The 15,878-nt window shown below is 47.4% G+C and overlaps 1 long non-coding RNA gene across 3 annotated transcripts in view; it reads left to right on the forward strand.

Annotated features, from left to right (window-relative positions):
- Positions 1–299: 299 nt before the first annotated feature.
- LOC126504601 (uncharacterized) overlaps positions 300–15,878 on the forward strand; it is a 47,083-nt gene continuing 31,504 nt past the window's right edge. For 2 of the 3 annotated variants that reach the window (XR_007592665.1, XR_007592663.1), the window contains exon 1: positions 300–868. This is a non-coding gene — a long non-coding RNA (uncharacterized lncRNA). Of the gene's footprint in view, positions 869–5,367; positions 5,427–15,878 lie in introns of all 3 variants that reach the window. The other variant, XR_007592664.1, reaches the window with a different exon arrangement.

Raw genomic sequence — 15,878 nt, forward strand, 5'->3', positions numbered from 1 at the left:
GAAAGATGGATTCCAGCTATCTCCTGATTAACTCTAACAAATGTTTAAAAAAAGAAGCCATGCAAGCCTCCTCAATTGCTTACAAAGTTTGCATGATGAAGGAAGGCTCCCCAAGCCATCCCATGAGTCCAAAGCATCCCAATAACAGAACAAACAAAGCCAGCCCTGAAAAGCTATAAACTCAGGTCCTTTATGAGAACAGACACAAGGGTTTGCCAAAAAGTACAAGTGAGCTGGATGTGGGCCATACAAATAACTGTAAACACAGTTTGTCCTGGGCACGTGAACACCCAGCTGAGACTCCGAGGCTGAAGCACGCACCTAGACGCTGCCTCGGCTAAAAGCACCAACAGGTGAGCTGAGCCCACAGGAAACTGAACGCAGCGTGGAAGCCTGGAGCCTCTCCCTTCATCCGTGTCTGTCTGGTTTTGCTGTGGATCACACCGGCCAACTTCTGCAGATTGGCATGCATTGTATCAAAACCTCCTCCAAACTGAAACTTGCCTTCCAGGAAGGAGGGGGGAAGTTTGTGAAACTCGTACGCAGGGGAAAGCAGAAACTTTCAAGCTGCCGGGACCTGTCCCCAGGGTTAGAGTCAGTAAACAGCTGCGGGGCGAGGAGCTGGGCAGCTGAGCTGTTGAGAAAAGATCTGGACCCCTTGAGCTGACTGTATACCTGGCAGAGGGCTCGGAGTCGGGCAGGGGGCAGCTTTCACGAGCCTCCCTCTCTGTTGGGATGGGCTTGTTGGTGATGCAACTGCATTTGAGTTATCCCTACTCTTCCTGCAAGCAGCCCCGGAGCTCAGAGGCTCAGCACATTGAACTTTGAGAGAATCATTATCGTCATCTGTCTGTCATCCCTATTTAAGGTAAGTTGGTGTGTGTGTGTGTGTGTGTGTGTGTGTGTGTCTGTCTGTCTGTCTGTCTGTCTGACTTCGTGTGTGTGTGTCTGTCTGTGTGTGTCTGTCTGTGTGTCTCTCTGTATGTATGGGTGTATGTGCTGTCAGCACCCAGGAAAAACGTCACACAAGACAGCCTGCCAATCACTCAAGATGTTATCTGTCTAACTCCCCTCTAACCGTAGGCTATTGAGAGGAGCACAGAAGAATAATCCTTAGCGTTGGGGTAGGAGACATGGTCCAGCTGTCACGCACACTTACTTCTCTTGCAGAAGACCTGGATTTGGTCCCCAGCACCCACATTGGGTGACCCACAACCTCCTGTAACTCTAATTTCAGGGAATCTGATACCTTCGTCTGGCTTCCACAGGCACCTGCATACATGTGGTGCACATAAACCCATAAACACACACACACACACACATCCACATAGAAATAAATGAATACACTCTTTAAACCTTTGGGTGGGATAATATTTTCCTGCCTATGACATTGTTCTACTTAGCTTCCTATTGCAATGATAAAGCAACAAGCAAAAGCAATTTAGGAATAAACGACTTTATTTGGCTTACACATCATAATCACAGTCTATCATTGAGAGAATCCAGAGAGAGGAAAAAAAACTCCAACAGGGCAGGAACACAGAGACAAGAACTGAAGATGTGACCGTGGAAGAATGCTGTGTGTTCACTTGCTCCTCATGGCTTGCTCAGCTTGCTTTCCTAGATGACCCAGGACCACCTGCCTAAGGATGGCATCACCCATACCAACCATCAGTCAAGAAGATGTCCCCAGAGACTTGCCTACAGACTAATCTAAGGGAGCTCATTTCTTAAGTAAAGCTCCTCTTCCAGATGACCCTAGTGTGCGTCAAGATGACAAAAAAAAAAAAAAAAAAAAAAGCTAACCAGCACAGACATCCAGTGTAGATTATATGAAGAGAAAACAATGAATAACTGTTACTTACCAAAATCAAGAATGCCACTGGGAAAATGAAATGGCCACCCATGAAAGGAAGAAAAATATTTGCAAATGACATTTGATAAGGATTTTCTAATTTATCAACGTTAAGAATAACTGACCCAGTGGGAATGGGCGAAAGGGTTGAATGGACATTTTCCTAGAGACGCTGACAAGCACATGGGAAGATGCCCAGCATCTGTGATGGCTAAGAAGCTGCAACCCCACACCGCAGATGTATGGCTTTAACTCCATCTCCTCTTGCTCTTGCTCTTGCTCTTGCTCTTGCTCTTGCTCTTGCTGTTGTTACTGCTGGGCATATTCTTCTACACACTCTGTCAGCCTGGAATACGTTACCCCAGCGACTGGAGACATGGCTCAGGGGTGAAGAGCTTTTGCTGCTCTTACAGAGGACTGGAGTTCAGTTCCCAGCACCCCAACCAGGTGACTCCAACCACAGGAACTTCAGCTCCTGGGGATCTGACTCCCACTAGGGTCTCTGCAGGTATTTGTACAGACATGCACATTCAGCTTGCATGAAACTGCACACGCATGCGTGCACAAGTGCACGCGCACACACAGAACCACAATTTTTACTTATAGTAGTCAATTATTTCCTGCGGCAGTCACGATGGGCAGAGATAACTGTGCATTTCTGTCATGTCATCTCTGCATTCCTTTGTGCGGATCGCAGCTCTCGCCTGGCTTTCTCTCCTCTCAATGAAATACGCCTCATGGTTCTCAGAGAGCAGGTGTGCTGCTAATGAATTCTTTCCAGTGTTTTTCCTGAATATATCTTGATTGCTTCTCTGCTTTTACCAGCACATATTTCCACAATGACATGTTTTCCTCTCAGATCTTTAAAAATCCCACTCCACCGCCGTCTGTTGTGTAAAATTCTCCACAAGACGTTTGCTGGAATCCTTGTCTTTTCCTCTCTTTGTGTGTCATAGGCTCTCGTTTCCTTTGATTGCCTTCAAGAATTGTTTCTTCACGTTTTATTTTCAGTAATTTGAATATGACTAAGCCAGGTCTCTCTCTCTCTCTCTCTCTCTCTCTCTCTCTCTCTCTCTCTGTCTGTCTATGTGTTTTATTTATAGTGCTTGCTTTTTGTAGGCATGTTTTTAAATATTATATATATTATATATATGGGGGTATTTGCACATGCATGCAGTTGTCCACAGAAGGCAAAGAGGGCACTGGACTCCCTGAAGCTAGAGGTACAGGAGGTTGTGAGACACCCGATGCAGGAACTGAGACCAGAACTCTGGTCCTCTGCAAGAGCAGCAAGTGCTCCCAAATGAGGCATCACCAGCCCTTCTATAAGGGCTTAAGATTGATATTTTGTAGGTTTCATTTCATTTGGGAAAATATCAGCCGTTATCTCTTCAAATACATCTTTTCTCTCCTCTGAGATTTGGGATGCTCAGTACTGCCCTGCAGGTCTTGGATATTTTTATTATCTGAGCAAATATGTTTAGTTATGTGGCATTTTTCTATTAGCCTACTTTGAAACACTCAGACAATTTCCTTATGTAGGTCAATTTTATTGATGAGCCCATTGAAGGCATTCTTCATTGCTGTTCCTGTATTTACGTCTGGAATTTCCACCCTGTGTCTTCTACAACTGCTATTGATTTGAACCACACACCCTCACACAACGCCCTAGCCTTGCTGGGAACCACTTAATCATCAGTATTTAATCCTGTGTGATAGTTTCCTTGGCTCATTTCTGCCATGACTGCTGATTGACTTGCCTCTCCATAGCAGGTTGTTTTCCTCTGCGTGTGTGCGGCATGTATGCATGTGTGGTGTGTTTATATTGTATGTCTATAGGTGTATGAGTGTGTGCATGTGTAGGTGTGTGGTGTGCATGTGTGAGTATCCTGTAACTTTTATTTGAAATCCAAACATCATTTACACCCAGAAGCTGAAAGAAGCAGTATTTGTGTCTGGAATCGGGGTCATGACTTCTTGTGCTGGGAGAGGTGGGGGCCTGTTAGCCAGTGAGGAATGCACCTGGGATTATTGCTAAGGTTTCTGCCAAGGCACTGCAGATACTATTCTAGCAAGGCTGTGTGTGCATCAAGGACAGTCTTGGGCTGTGCGGTCCCCCCCCCCTATTCCTGTTCCACCCTTGCCAAAGTTTCCTGTGTGCTCTGTCCTTCCTGGTGGTCACGCCCCTTCCCAGTGGTGGCTTGCTGTGACATGTGCCTTGACTGTTGCTTGCTGAGTGAGGCTCCCTGTCCTCTCAGCTCATCTTTCCCTTCCCGAGGGCCGTGTCACTCACTGGGCTGCAGTAACAGACTATTTAAAGGATGCTGGGCCCCTCCCTGTGGCAAGCATACTCTCCCACGGAGTTGAGCACATCTGTGACAGCTGGGCACAACGAGAGGCGATGTCTAATGATACGAGCGTGTGAGGGAACCCTCCCTCCTCATAAGTGTAGATCTTGTCTTTTCTCTTTGGTCCAGATGAGTCTTCTTTGCTAGTCTTCCCTAAGTCACCATGTCTTCTGTCCATAGGAGGAGTGGGGCAGAATAGAGCTAAGCCAGAGACTTCCTCCTTCCCCACAGTGGGGGCTGCCGCCTCCTCTGAGTCTGCCATCCAAGGGGAGGTCCTTGGTTCTCCACATACTAACTCTTTCCTGGCGCTCAGGAGGTCTGTAGATGAGGCTATGCTTGGATTATGCAAAGGCCTCTGTGCCCAGGTGTCTGGGCTTCTCACGTTCAGCCTTTGGAAGGCATTTAGAACCCTAATTACCGACATTTCCATGGCAGCTGTGGCTCCTCTCTCACAGGTAAACTGGGCTCAGGAGTATTTCTAGGAGGTACCCCAGCTCCCTAGTGTTTCAGGAAGTTAGTTGTTCTGTGGCTTCAGCCCCCTCATAGATCAGACAAGCCAGGACCCTGTGGTGGGGTTATCTAACTCTTTCGTGTTATTAGGTAAGGGACATTTCTCCTTCTGGACTTCTCCAGCTTCAGAAGCCGTAGTCCCTTGGCAACTCAATAAGCCCATTGGTGTCCCTCTATGGGGACAGCCATAGAATGGGTGTCCATGGACAGGGACACATATGAAGGGAATGAAGAGATAAACAACGTGATACTGGTGCCAAAGATTCGATAACATAAGGTGGTTTGGTAACAGAAAGGAGAGGCTGTATTCTAAAACTATCACACATGAGCTGCATGATGCACTTAAGGCTAAAATATAAAAAAAGAAAGTAAAAGTTCATGTTTTAAAAGTCAGTTTGCATGTTCAGCTTTTAGCTGAGAAGCGTGTAAAGCCTCCTGGTTTTATAGCGCACTCCTCTACTGACGGAGAAAGGATGCCCATGGCCACTCTGGAATTGTGGTCTCAAGTGAAGGCTCTGGCCAGAGAGCAGAGCTGCCGCTGCTGGGGACACACATGAGATTAATACTCGACACCACTCTCCCCATTTCCAGTTCTCTGGCTGTTGAAACTCAAGGTCAAGTCCAAATAAATTAATTACCTTTGAGTCTTTTCAGGTTGCTGTGGACTGTTCTGGGTGTACTGGAAACTTTGAGACTCTGCAGGGTGCATGCAGGTGGGTGTCTCTCAAACACTGGTGTCTGTCAGTTCACATGGGAATCTTGGTGTTGTAGAGAGGAGCCCCCTCACACACCCACGTGTATTACTGTCCAGGAGATTGGTGTACAGACCACTCGTTTAGACTCCCCACCCCCACCCCAGCAACCTGGCTGGTACCTTGCCTTGTCAGCATCCCCAGTCGCTCGCTGAGGGTGAAACTGTTAGTTTGCTGAAGTAAATAGTGCTAGCCTTACTTTGTTGGTGGAGAAACTTAGGATTGGAGAGACTAAGAGACCCTAAGCAGGAAAATGTCAGCCTGGGACTAAAACCTAGTGCACTCTCTCCGAACTCTTATTCTTTTGGGCACGCCCCTCCCCTCCCACAGCACTCTCTGCACAAGATGGCCATCTCCCCGCTGAGACCATACAGCAATCAGCACTGCTCCCCAAGGCTTGCAAAGATTGTTTTATTTTGTTTTATAAAAAAATAAAAGACAGGGCAGGGGAGATGGTTTGGTCTGTACAAACATGAGAGCCTGAATTAGATCCCCAAGCTCACATACAAAAATCAGACATAGTAGCATACTCTGGGAATCCCAACAGGGGAAAGGCAGAGACAGGGGGATCCCTGGGGCTTGCTGGTCTCCAGCCTCTACTTACTTTAAGCTTCATGGTGCAGGGAGAGACCCTTCCCTGAAAAGCGGTGGATGATATCTAGGAAACAACTCTCAATGACACATTCAATGACCCTCAATGACAGAATGACACTTTGCCCCCCCACACACATATGTACACCTATGCCTGTGCACACAAAGATCCACGCACACACAAGTAAAATGAAATAAAATCAAATGGATTATTAAATTATTCATGCCTGCAGGACCCCCTAATTAAAACCTATTGCGAAAAGTTTCAGAAACAGGAGAGGAGGCCAGGATTGGAAAGGAATGTCCCAGGGTCCTGGTCTTGGTGGCACGTGCTGTCAGACAGATGAGGTGTGACTAGCCATAGGTGGATTTTCAGGCTCTCGGGGAAGAGATGAAGAATCCCTGTGAGTGCTGGCCATGTCCACTAAGGACAAGAAAAAAGACACATTACTGATATCCTGAGCATCAGTGGGAGGAGGAAGATGGACTTTGGCCAGTGCACTGAGAAAGAAAGGAATGGCAGAGGCCCATCCTAAACCTGCTAAGAAGGGGAGAAAGAAGCAGATTAATGGCCTGCTGGGACTTAAAGACAGTGAAGTGGTTTTCTGTGTCTGCCAGTGCGGGGAGTAAGGGGCTGGAATAGTTTTATCTTTTATCTGAGCGATTTGGACCAGAAGGAACTCTGAAAACAAGAACACTGCACGTTGCAGAGAGGGACAACAGACGAGGAAAAGCCCGATGGGTCAGTGTTCAACCCTAAGGTTTAGCCCCCAGCAGCTGTAGTCATCTGCCCCTCCCGTAGTAGCAGAGACCAAGCTGCGTCTCCGGGGTCCGGAGATCAGACCACTGTCATGAATTCCCTCCTTTAAGAAACACTGAGTGTTGCCTGTGGTTATGCGGTAATTGGATTACAGCCTCCATGTCAATGCTTTTCACACTGTAGGCTTTGGCCCGTTGACATTAGCAGGCCGTGTGACCAATTTAGCACATCTCAGCTAGCATTTGGGGGAAAAAAATGAAATAGGGTACAAGAAATACTTTCAAAGCAAATCCTACTTAAGATGCAGGCTTAGCAGCTGGGGAGACGGCTCCATAGGGTGCGTGATGCTTGAGCATGAAGACCTGAGTTTGAATCATATAAGAGCCAGGTATGGTGATCTGTACCTGTAACCCCAGTACTGGGGTGACCAAAGGTGAGTGATCCCTGGGGCTCAATAGCTAGCTTGTCTAGTCAAATCAATGGGCCTCAAATTCAGTGAGAAACCCTGTTTGAAAGGATTAGGTAAAGAGCTATTGAGTAAGACACCTGACAGCAACCTCTGGCCTCCACATGTATGCACATACATGAGCACACATGCACGCACACACACACATGTTTTGTTCTGTGATAGTTGTGTTTGTGAGAGTGAGCATCAGCATGTACACATACTTGTTTACACAGAATGTATGGAAACTAAGAATCTGTGTTCTTCTAAGCTCTTTTGCTGTGAGTGTCCTGGTTCCAGAGTGTCTCTTCTAATTTCTCACAACCTGTTGTAAAGTGCCTGTCTTCACAGTTATGCTTTGACTACTGTGCGTGGCTGGCATCTAAAATGCCCCCCAAGAGACTGTATGCTAAAGGCTTGGGGGGCAGCTGCCGGGCCTGGGCGAAGTGGCTGACTGAGGAGGGCTCTGGTTTGGCTTATAATTGGACGGGCTGTTGGAAGGTGTGGAAAATTGGATGTGGGTGCTGGATGAAGGGAATGGATTCTTGGAGTGCACCCTTGGAGACTGGACCAGGTCTACAGTGCCTGGCCTTTCTCTCCGCTTCCCTTCCTCTCTTCATTTCCTCTCCTCTTCCTCTCTTCCTCCACTGCTGAGGGATAATGCTTGTCCCATGTAAAGATTTGTCACTTGTGTTGATTCAATAAAATGTTGATTGTCCAGTAGCCAATTTAGGCAGGGAGACCAGAATAGGAGAATTCTGGGAAGAGGAAAGGCTCAGTTTGCAGTCACCAACCAGATGCAGAGGAAGTAAGATGAGAATGCCTCACTGAGTAAGGTACAAAGTCACATGGCTAAACATAGATAAGAATTATAGGTTAATTTAAGTTGTAAGAGCTAGTTAATAATAAGCCCGAGCTAATAGGACAGCCAGTTTATAATTAATATAAGCCTCTGTGTGTTTCTTTGGAACTGAACAGCTGTGGGACCAGGCAAGACAGAAACTTCCATCTACACTCCACCAATCCCTCCTTCCCTCCCTCTCCTTCCCCCCTTCCTTCTCCCCCTCCCAGCTATCACAGCCTTGTAGGTGTTATCCATCCTTCTTTCCTTCATTCTACAAATGTTGAGAATATCCATTCTCTTCCAAGGCTAGATTTAGCGGAAGAAATTCTCTCTGTCCGGTTTCACCACTCCACTGAGGAAAGGGACAGTTAGGGACAGTAACTGGTGCTCAGGAGTCACACTTCACCCTCTCTTTCCATAACACCAGCAGTCACTGAAGTCCTCCTGATCATGCAGCCCCCCTTTAGGTAGTTTGCCCACCCAGGCACATTTGCCACAGCCACCAACTGGTTCCTGTGGTCTCTCTCGCCCACCTTTAGATACCACTATGTGTGTCCCCATGTTCCCCTTCTATCAGCACAGCTTTGCCTGCTGCTCCCTTGCTGCCTTCTGCTTTTCCCCTCCCAGGACCCCAGCCACCGTCCTTCCTAACGCGCTTCCTTGGCCCACAGCTGGTCCCCAGCCCATCTCCTGACCCCCAGCTCCAGTCACCAGTGCAGAACTCTCTTTGCAAAGTCCATCCTCACCCCCATCTCTACGAGGATGTCCCGGGGAGTGTTTCCATCACACAGTTGAAAACCTATTTCACAGTCTGGTGGGTCTCGCTGTCTAGAGACTTTTTCTCTTTCTCCAACAATTTTCCTTTCTTAATTGTAACCCATACTCTCAGTTTTACCACTGACACCATCATAAATACTGCTTAAGATTTGGGCAGAATCTTTTTTTTAAAACTTCTCGTTTAAGATCGGGTGTTTAAAATACTGTTCAGTCATTCATGATCTTTTGCAATCTGAATTACAATCGTTATCATCAACACATATTACTGAAAACAAGACGATGCAGACAGAGCAGCTGTGGTCCAGCCAGAAGAGTGAGGTCATTCTCTTGGTAAGGGAGTCCAGGGAGGAGCTGATCATGGTGGCTCTGACCTGTAACTTCAGCACTTTGGAGGCTGGGGCAAGAATATGGCTGTAAGTTCAAGGCAAGTCTGACCTACATCATGAATTCCAGGCCAGCCAGGGCCACATAATGAGACCCTTAAAAAGAGGAAATGGTGAAAAGAGAACAAATGATCTTCGTCACCTGTCTTCATTCATTTCCCTTGTGACTTTGTCACACTAGGAGTTTAGAAGGTCGGGGCATCAGGACATGTCAGAGTGTGTGTCTAGCATTGAGAGGGCCCAGGTTTCAGCATCTGCAGTACCGTAGAGCAAGAGATAGAAGGGGGAAGGAAAGAGAAGAATAAGGAAGAACAGAAACAGAAACAGACAAAGTGGCTAAAGTCTCAGGATGTGTTCTCTGGGATGCCATCACCTGCCTTCTCTATCTCTTTCACCGACTTTACTGAGTTCCTACCTGGTCTTAGGCAGGAGATAGGAGGGATGGACAGTGGCTGGGCCAGTCGGTCTGGCCCTGACCGGATGGGAAATGAACTCCTGGCATCTGCAGATCTTTATGGCGTAGTATCAAAACTTCAACACAGACAGAAAGGGTCTGCAGCTGTGATGGGAAACACCAGCTCTGAGGCTGGCCGTGTGGATGCAATCCCTGGAAAAATCTGAGAATCTGATGCGAGAGCTGTGTGTGGTTGGGGCGTGTGCAAACGCCTCGGGCAGAAATGCTTGTGGGTGGGGTGTGTGCAAATGCCTCAGGCAGAAATGCTTGTGGGTGGGGTGTGTGCAAATGCCTCAGGCAGAAATGTGTGTGGGTGAGGTGTGTGCAAATGCCTCAGGCAGAAATGTGGGTGGATGGGGTGTGTGCAAACGCCTCAGGCAGAAGTGTGTGTGCAAATGCCTCAGGCAGAAATGGGGGGGTATGTGCAAATGCATCAGGCAGAAATGTGGGTGGATGGGGTGTGTGCAAACGCCTCAGGCAGAAGTGTGTGTGCAAATGCCTCAGGCAGAAATGTGGGTGGGTGGGGTGTGTGCAAATGCTTCAGGCAGAAGGAGGAGATAAAAATATCCCCAGCAAAAGCAAACACACAAAGGGGCAGAGGCCTGGAGGAAGGTGCTCAGCCCAGGGAAAGTGGGGGGAGCTTGTGCGAGTGCCCTGGACTCTGAGAAGTGCTTTGCATGATCTAAGGGGTTCTGCTCGAGCCCTGGAGCCAGCCAGCCCCTGCAGGAGGTTTTAGCTGGGTGTTGGGGAGAGGGAGTTGAGGTCCGTGGTTGTTCTGAGGAGGTCTGTTCTAGAAGCAAGTGGGAGAGAGAACATTGCTGGAGGGAGCGGCCACCCGCATACCTGACAGCATCTTGTACCTGCGAATGAGCCTGCCCCTGAGAAGAGGCCCAATTTCTACATTTTTAAGAAATGTAATTGCTTCTTTTCAAAAGAACATCTTTAAAGTGGCTGTTCAAAGTGTTCCGACTGATGTGTTATTTTACTGATACCAGTGTGTACTGCTTTTATTGCATAAAGACCTTATTTAATTGGCTATAATAATTGTACAAAGTAATGGGTTTCACGGTGACATTCCCACACATCCACACGGTGACATAGATTGGGACATAGAAGTCTCTAATGGTCTCTGAAGATCTCATATCCAGTCTCTTTTTCTGTTTATTATGATTTTGTGTAATGTATGTTCCACAGCTTGTGTGTGGAGTTCACAGGACGCCTTTGTGGGGTCCATTCTCTCTTTCTATCTCTTGCTGTCTTTGCATGGGTTCCAGGGATGGAACTCAGGCCACCAGTCTTGGGTCTCTCCACCCACTGTGCCATCTTGCCACTCCCACGTAAGAGTCTCAGTGCCTGTGAGTGTTCAGATGGGGTGTGTATCTCTGTGTGTGAGGAGTGTGAGTGCACTTTGAATCAGAAATATGTGCACACAAGTCACATCTGATGCAGGGAGCCTTCTCTAGCAGGAGCCTGGGCCTCTGAAGACTTCATTTATGTCTAGGTAAGGAGGGTGGCTGTCACCTGTTCCAGGCCCACTGTGGTGTGTTCTTGGGATGTATATAATATGTATACATCTTAACACTTGCTTCTGTTCCCTGCGTAGCTCCTGGTTCACTTTCTTGAAGTTCTAGAGGGATTTTTCAAACACAATGTGAGTGGCTCTGATCTCTCTCTCTCTCTCTCTCTCTCTCTCTCTCTCTCTCTCTCACACACACACACACACACAGAGAGAGAGAGAGAGAGAGAGAGAGAGAGCTCAAAAACAAGGTGGTGGCACCCGGCACCCGAAGAATGATAACTAAGGTTGTTCTCTGTCCTCAACCTGCCAATGCACAAACCAGCGTCCACACAACACACACACACACGGGTGCACCCACACTCACACCAGCATGCATCCACACAACACACACACACACACACGGGTGCACCCCCCCACTCACACCAGTGTGCATCCACACAACACACACACGGGTGCACCTCCCCACACTCACACCAGTGTGCATCCACACAACAAGCACACGCAGGTGCACCCACACACACTTACTCACCCCTACCACATAAATAAGCAGCCAACAACACAGGGTCCTGTGATTTCTGGCAGTCCCAGACTCTCCCAATCACTCTGGGCTTCCCTTGGAGGGATTTCAATTCTCTATCTTCACGTTGTCTTAGTCTGTCCTATAGGAGGACATTCAGTAGGCAAATTTCACATCACCTGTCAGGCTGAGCAAATTGACCTTCTGGAGTGCCTAACTTCCGGGAGAAAGTCGGCTATGGGTGAGCACAGGGTGCAGATCACGCAGGTCTTAGGAAGCAGGGGTCAGAGTGAGGAGAGCTTTGTTGTCCCTATGCTTCCTATTAAAGACTCTTTACTGTGCTGGGTCAAATCTCCAGTATGCATGCCTCTTTCCGTGCTTTGGATTGTCTTCTCAAAACGCAATTACAAGCAAACGAATACTTTGAGTTCCCAGACAATAAATGTTATAGAGATGTGGAGTTTACCAATAAGTTTTCATCCCCCTGCCCCTCTTTCCTCCTCCCTCCCTCCCTCCCTCCCTCCCTCCCTCCCTCCCTCTCTTTCTCCCTCCCTCCCTTCCTTTCTTCCCTTCTTCCCTCCCTTCCTCCCTCCCTTCCCTCCCTTCCATCTTTTCTCCTTTCTTTCTTATATTTTTAAACAAGGTCCTACTCTGTATCCCAGGCTGGCTTCAGAGTCTAGCTCTACCCACTATAGCCTACGGAGTGCAGGGATAGCAAATATGTATTACAGAGATAGATTCTGGGCAACTTTCTAAAAAAGATTATATAATCTTTTGTATAATCCTCAGCCCTAGCAAGATATGAGAGTGTTCAAATCACAAAAACTTAGAAACATCAATCATTATGATACAGGGGCCAGAGAGATGGTTTAGCACTTAAGAATGCTTTCTGCTCTTCCGCCAGCATCCCCATAGGGTGGATCACAGCTGCGTGTAGCTCCAGTCCCAGGGGCCCGGCGCCCTCTTTTGGCTTCCATGGCACTGCACTCAGATGTACACACACTCTGTTGAGCATCTGGTTCTGTTAGTCATCTTCACAGACTTCCCCCAGGTGTATGCCTCTGCCTTTGAGGCCATGTGTGTGCTACTCGGATGCAGTGGAACACATTGGAACCATACGGCACCCTGCTGAAACATGTTGTCTCCAACACAGATCAAGTTGCTTGAGTCAGTAACAATGTGGCCAGATGGCACGACCAAGCCAGTTCATGTTGCTAGGTTACCAACACCCTGTACTGTCTTGAGTTGTGGCTGCACATCACCCCAAAGCCTTGGGTGCACCATAGGGTTTTCACTTTTATTCTCTAGATGTATTAGTGATTATATTGTTGTTGTTGTTGTTGTTGTTGTTGTTGTTGTTGTGTGTGTGTACATGAAAGTGGATACCATGCTGGGCAGAAAAGGGAAACTCCAGGATTTGGAGTTACAGGCAGTTGTGAGCTATCAGACTTGAGTGCTGGGAACTGATACCAGGTCTTAGGGCACAGCATATGCTCTTACCTATGGCCCATCTCTCCAGCCCTGGGACTTCACTTTTAACAATTAATTTTAGAGGTCTGTCTGTCTGCATCATAAATAACTCTATTAATAAGTATCCAACTCAGTATCTTCCATGTACTTCAAACCTCTTTATCAAGCATCATTAAGAAGCAACAGAAGAATTGGATGGTGGTTCACGCCTTTAATCCCAGTACTCAGGAGGCAGAGGCAGGCAGATCTCTGTGAGTTCAGGGCTAGCTTGGTCTACAAAGTGAGTCCCAGGATAGCCTGTGCTACAAAGAGAAACTCTGTCTCTAAAAAGTAAGAAGGGGGCTTACCAAAACAGATTTAATGCAGGACCTAGAAAAAGCAAAACCATGCAAGGTTTCTCTGAAAGTCTTGCCTTCCCTCTGGTAATTTAGACTGAACTACATTGGTGCATTAGCTCTGGCCTTGGTGAATAATTTGTCTGCGTGTTCCTATTTGTTTACTCAATTCATTTTTCTTTTGCTTTTTTATTGGGTTAAAAATAATTTGCTTTTACTTATAAACGACAAGAATCCTGTCTCTGTAGCCTGCCTTATTGATTTCAGCTTGTAGTTGTCAATACTTGATGCCCAGGAAACTAACTGAGCTCGGGAGAATTCTAAACTTCAGTGGCAAAATCTAAAATCAGCTTAAAAAAAAAAAAAAACAAGTGACTGGAGCCCCTGCCGCGCTTCCAGAGGATAACAACCTGGCCTTTGCTGCCAGCTGCTGTACAGAACATTACATATACTTGGCTTCCACCCAGGACTCTCAGGGCAAGCCTATTATGGGTTAGATTTCTTGAGCATTATTAGGTGCTGTGATTAGGTGCTGGGAGGCAGGCAACGGGAACTTGGAGGTTATTTTTTACTATAAAAAAAACTGGAAGCTTTTAGAAGAGGGAATTTGGAGAAATTTACTGTCTTCTTAGAAAATAAATGTGTTTTAAATCTCAATACAGATAAAGCTCTTTGAGGAAGGTCATTGTGCATTTGGTTTCTCGAAATAGATGTTCCTATTAAGCAAGACAGAAGGTCAAGCCGACCCTGTGATCCAGCTCATTCGTTTGGTCCCGGCCCGGGGGGTTATGTTACTAAAACAACATGCTTCCGAAACAGCAGAAAAGGCATGGTGGTCAAACACTGGGAACTTCATGAAGGCTGGGTCCTCAGACAGCACTGAGGGGGGCACAGCAGGGCCACGTGTGACCTGTAGTGAAGTCCACGTGCTGTACTGTGACCTGATGTTCTCTGAAGGAGCTGCACCTCTGTTAATCCATCTGACCTTGGCCAGCTGACACGTTGCGACTGTGGAGTGACTCTTCTGTGTCCAGAGACAAAATTAGCTTGAGCCATCTTGAGCCCTTTAATGGCTTTCCAATTACCTTGACTTTTGTGTCTGACCTACCTTCTCGGAATGCCTCGCTGAGCTCGGCCGACCTCTAACAGCCACTGATCCTAAAGCTAAGAATAGTGTAGGGCCGCATGTGCGAGCCACAGAAGAGGCAGCTCTGCTTTGACGTGGGCCACCTACCTGCCCCGATGATGTATGTCACTGAGAAATGCCTCGATTTATAAGGTTCCTTTGTTCTGTGACCACAAAACCTCATGTGCTCTTCCACAGTGATTCGTGGCCTAGAGGACACTCGAATCTGCATTCCTGCACCTGTTTGAACCAGGATGAACTGTAAACTATCAGTTCATTTCCTAAGAGCTTCGAGTTTCCATAGACTTAGGGTACGGTGATCTGGAGGCCTGCGTGGTAGTTTGGAAATGGTTCTGGTTGTGCTGATTTCTGGTCCGCACTCCTGTCGGCGTGAGTCTGAGGACTGGGGCACAGATGTGAATCTCTTCTCCACCCTGGAGTCTCACCGGCCCCTGGACTTTCTCTGACAAAACAAAACGAGGCCGGTGACAAGCCAGGCCAGTTGGGGACTAATAGCCAGATGAGGTGGAACATTATTGTAACTGGGTAAAGGTGTGTTACACTTGTTTCTGCTGCTTTTGTTAACAATGTTGAGACATATTTACATTTGTTTGATTAAATAAAATTAACCTGGGATCAGGAGGCTGAGTCAGCAACTAGCTGATAGGAAGCGGTAGGGAGGAACTAGGTGTAGGGAGGGCTTTTTATAGGGGTTGACCAGAAGGATGCACCTCTTTTTCTGGAGATGCCAGCAAGGAGAGGAGGTTAGCTACTTGCTATCCAGCCTCTCTGAGCTAGGAGGATTTCACCTTAACCTTTGAACCCTGAGTTCTCTATATAGAAGGATAAATATTTAGATAGTTTTCTTTAGCGGCTGCAATGCAGCCCATGTGGTTGAACTGCAGAGTTGCAATTGCCGTTTGGGAGAACAGTTACTTAAGATGCAGCCACTGTATTGAATGCAACACAACACAGAGAGGCTTTGCACAGCCAGTCCCTTCTCAGGAACAACCTGTCCCCACCAGAACTGGCTTAGCCCTTCAATTTGGTGCTGGAGCTCATCGGGACATGGTGCAGGCCCCTCCTGACCTACAGCTGGCCGTGGAAGCAAGGGTGCGCCATGCAGATACCCCAGGAACCCTGGCAACAGGGCAGAGGCATCTTGCGGGTGCCTGGAACCTTGAGGATTCAA

Source organism: Alexandromys fortis, unplaced genomic scaffold (assembly GCF_014885135.2).
Source record: "Alexandromys fortis isolate MF-2015 unplaced genomic scaffold, M_Fortis_MF-2015_v1.1 scaffold_12, whole genome shotgun sequence".
NCBI lineage: Eukaryota > Metazoa > Chordata > Mammalia > Rodentia > Cricetidae > Alexandromys > Alexandromys fortis.